The 4,621-nt window shown below is 42.4% G+C and overlaps 1 pseudogene; it reads right to left on the bottom strand.

Moving 5' to 3' along the window:
* Gm5620 (predicted gene 5620) lies at nt 916-2,485 on the bottom strand (annotated as a pseudogene).

The raw sequence follows: 4,621 nt of genomic DNA, 5'->3' as shown, positions 1-4,621 counted from the left end.
AACACAATGAAAGCAGTGCTAAGAGGAAATCACATAGTTCTAAGTGCCTCCAAGAAGAAAATGGAGAGAACATATACTAGCAACTTAATAGAACACCTGAAAGCTCTAGAACAAAAAGAAGCAAATACACCCAAGAAGAGTAGATGGCAGGAAATAATCAAACTCAGAGCTGAAATCAACAAAGTAGAAACAAAAAGAACTATACAAAGAATCAACAAAACCAGGAGCTGGTTCTTTGAGAAAATCAACAAGATAGATAAACCCTTAGCCAGACTCACTAGAGGGCACAGGGACAGTATCCTAATTAACAAAATCAGAAATGAAAAGGCAGACATAACAACAGAGTCTAAGGAAATTCAAAAAATCATCAGATCCTACTACAAAAGCCTATACTCAACAAAACTGGAAGACCTGGAAGAAATGAACAATTTTCTAGACAGATACCAAATACCAAAGTTAAATCAGGATTAGATCAACCATCTAAACAGTCCCATAACCCCTAAAGCAGTCATTAAAAGTCTCCCAACCATAAAAGGTCCAGGACCAGATGGGTTTAGTGCAGAATTCTACCAGACCTTCAAAGAAGACCTAATATCAATACTCTTCAAACTATTCCACAAAATAGAAACAGAAGGAACACTACCCAATTCGTTTTATGAAGTCACAATTATGTTGATACCATAAACACAGAAAGACCCAACAAAGAACTAAAACTTCAGATAAATTTCTCTTATGAAAGTGATGCAAAAATACTCAATAAAATTCTTGCCAACCAAATTCAAGAACACATGAAAACGATCATTCACCATGATCATGTTAGCTTTATCTTAGCGATGCAGGAATGGTTCAATATACGGAAACTCATCAATGTAATCTACTATAATAAACTCAAAGAAAAAAGACCACATGATCTTCTTTTTTTTTTTTTTCTTAAAGCTTTTACTTTGAGACATCATGGAAAACTTAAGAGGTACAACATGGAGAAGACATGATCACAGAATGGGAACAGCACAGAAGCATCAGTGCCTGCAACTAATACTGGAGCAGTTTGACGACACAGGGGCTCGAGGAATGGACTTAGTATTCCTCTCCTTCTTCCTCCCCCTCGCCTTCCACAGAATCCACACCAACCTCCTCATAATCCTTCTCTAGGGCAGCCATGTCCTCACGGGCCTCAGAGAACTCACCCTCCTCCATGCTCTCACCCACATACCAGTACACAAAGGCACGCTTGGCATACATCAGATCAAACTTGTGATCTAGGCGAGCCCATGCCTCAGCAATGGCTGTGGTGTTGCTCAGCATGCACACAGCTCTCTGCACCTTGGCCAGGTCACCACCGGGTACCACAGTGGGAGGCTGGTAATTAATGCCAACCTTGAAGCCAGTGGGACACCAGTCTACAAACTGGATACTGCGCTTGGTCTTGATGGTGGCAATGGCAGCATTGACATCTTTGGGAATCACATCACCACGGTACAGCAGGCAGCAAGCCATGTATTTACCATGGCGAGGGTCACATTTTACCATCTGGTTGGCTGGCTCAAAGCAGGCATTGGTGATCTCTGCTACAGAAAGGTGCTCATGGTAGGCTTTCTCAGCAGAGATGACAGGGGCATAAGTGGCCAGAGGGAAGTGGATGCGAGGGTAGGGTACCAGGTTGGTCTGGAATTCTGTCAGATCAACATTCAGGGCCCCATCAAATCTGAGGGAAGCAGTGATGGAAGACACAATCTGGCTAATAAGGCGGTTAAGGTTGGTGTAGGTTGGGTGCTCAATGTCGAGGTTTCTACGACAGATGTCATAGATGGCCTCATTGTCTACCATGAAGGCACAATCAGAGTGCTCCAGGGTGGTGTGGGTGGTGAGGATGGAATTGTAGGGCTCAACCACAGCAGTGGAAACCTGGGGGGCTGGGTAAATGGAGAACTCCAGCTTGGACTTCTTTCCGTAATCCACAGAGAGCCGCTCCATCAGCAGGGAGGTGAAGCCAGAGCCAGTTCCCCCGCCAAAGCTGTGGAAAACCAAGAAGCCCTGGAGACCTATGCACTGGTCAGCCAGCTTGCGAATCGTGTCCAGGACAAGGTCAATGATCTCCTTGCCAATGGTGTAGTGGCCACGGGCATAGTTATTGGCAGCATCCTCCTTGCCTGTGATGAGTTGCTCAGGGTGGAAGAGCTGGCGGTAGGTGCCAGTGCGAACTTCATCGATGACTGTGGGTTCCAGGTCTACGAACACTGCCCGGGGCACATGCTTGCCAGCTCCTGTCTCACTGAAGGTGTTGAAGGAGTCATCTCCTCCCCGAATGGTCTTGCCACTTGGCATCTGGCCATCAGCCTGGATGCCATGTTCCAGGCAGTAGAGCTCCCAGCAGGCATTGCCGATCTGGACACCAGCCTGGCCAACGTGGATGGAGATGCACTCACGCATGATAGCAACGGGTTAGAAGGCGAGGGTGAGAGATAGAAGCAGACACCGGGTCTCGGTTACCGTTCCCGACAACTAAGAGTCGAGGTAAGTAACGCAATGAGGCCATGATCTTCTTATTAGATGCTGAGTAATCATTTGACACAATTCAACATCCTGTCATGTTAAAAGTCTTGGAAAAATCAGGAATCCAAGGCCCATTCCTAAACATAGTAAAAGCAATATACACCAAACAAATAGCCAACATCAAATGAAATGGAGAGAAACTTGAAGCAATCCCACTAAAATCAGGTACTAAGGCTGCTCATTCTCTCCCTATCTATTCAATATAGTACTTGAAGTTCTAGCTAGAGCAATTAGACAACAAAACTAGGCCAAAGAGATACAAATTGGAAAGGAAGAAGTTAACATATCACTATTTGCAGATGCTATGATACTATACTTAAGTGAGGCCGAAAATTCCACCAAGTGGCTGGATATAAAATTAACTCAAACAAATCAGAAGCCTTTCTATATTCAAAGGATAAATGGACTGAGAAAGAAAATAGGGAAATCACACCTTCACAATAGTCATGAACAATATAAAAAATCTTGGTGTGACTCTAACCAAACAAATGAAAGATCTGAATGACAAGAACTTCAAGCCTCTGAAGAAAGAGATCGAAAAACACCTCGGAAGATGGAAAGATCTCCCGTGCTCATGGATTGGCAGGATTAATGTAGTAAAAATGGCCATCTTGCTGAAAGAAATCTACAAATTCAATGCAATCACCATCAAAATTCGAACTCCTTTCTTCATAGAGTTAGAAAGAGCAATTCTCAAAATCATTTGGAATAACAAAAAACCAAGGATAGCAAGAACAATTCTCAACAGTAAAAGAACATCTGGGGAGTCATCATCCCTGACCTCAAGCTGTAATAAAAAGCAATTGTCATAAAAACTGCATGGTATTGGTACAGTGACAGGCAGGTAGATCAATGGAATAGAACTGAAGACCCACAAATGAACCTGCACACCTATGGTCACTTGATCTTTGACAAAGAAGCAAAAACCATTCAGTGAAAAAAAGAGAGAATTTTCAACAAATGTTGCTGGTTCAACTGGCAGTGAACATATAAAATAATGCATATTGATCCATTTTTCTCTCTGTACAAAGCTCAAGTTCAAGTGGATCAAGGACCCCCACATAAAATCAGATACACTGAATCTAATAGAAGAGAAAGCAGGAGAAAGTTTCAAACAAGTGGGCACAGGGGAAAATTTCCTAAACAGAACACCAATGGCTTATGCTCTAAGATCAACAATAGACAAATGGGGCCTCATAAAATTGCAAAGCTTCTGTAAGGCTAAGGACACTGTTAATAGGCCAAAACAGCAACTGCCAGATTGGGACAAGATTGTTTCCAATCCTGTCTGATAGAGGGCTAATATTCAACATAGACAAAGAACTCAAGATGTTAGACTCCAGAGAACCAAATAACCCTATTAAAAATGTAGAGCAGAGTTAAACAGAGAATTCTCTACTAAGGAAATTTGAATGTCTGAGAAGCACCTATTCTTTGTCAACATCCTTAGTCATCAGGGAAATGCAAATCTAAACAACCCTGAGTTTCCACCTTACACAAATCAGAATGGCTAAGATAAAAAACTCGGGTGACAGCAGATGCTGGTGAGGATGTGGAGAAAGAGGAACACTCCTCTGTTGCTGGTGGGATTGCAAGGCAGTTACAACCACTCTGGAAATCAGTCTGGTTGTTCCTTAGAAAATTGGACATAGTACTACCTGAAGACCCAGCTGTACCACTCCTAGGCATATACCTGAAAGATCCTCAAACATATAACAAGGACAAATGTTCCACTATGTTCATAGCAGACTTATTTATAATAGCCAGAAGCTGGAAAGAACCCAGATGTCACTCAACAGAGGAACGTATACAGAAAACATAGTACATTTGCACAACAGAATACTACTCAGCTATTAAAAGCAATGACTTCATAAAATTCACAGGCAAATGGATGGATGTAGAAAGTAGCATCCTGAGTGAGGTAACTCACTCACAAAAGAACACACATGGTATGTACTCACTGATAAGTGGATATTAGGGAAAGTATGTGGGATACCCACAATACAATTCATGGACCACATGAACCACAAAAGGAAGGAAGACCAAAGAGTAGATCATTCAGTAATAC

Source organism: Mus musculus, chromosome 9 (assembly GCF_000001635.26).
Source record: "Mus musculus strain C57BL/6J chromosome 9, GRCm38.p6 C57BL/6J".
NCBI lineage: Eukaryota > Metazoa > Chordata > Mammalia > Rodentia > Muridae > Mus > Mus musculus.
The sequence above is the reverse complement of the archived record's forward strand: the minus strand, read 5'-3'. Positions and strand labels throughout refer to the sequence as shown.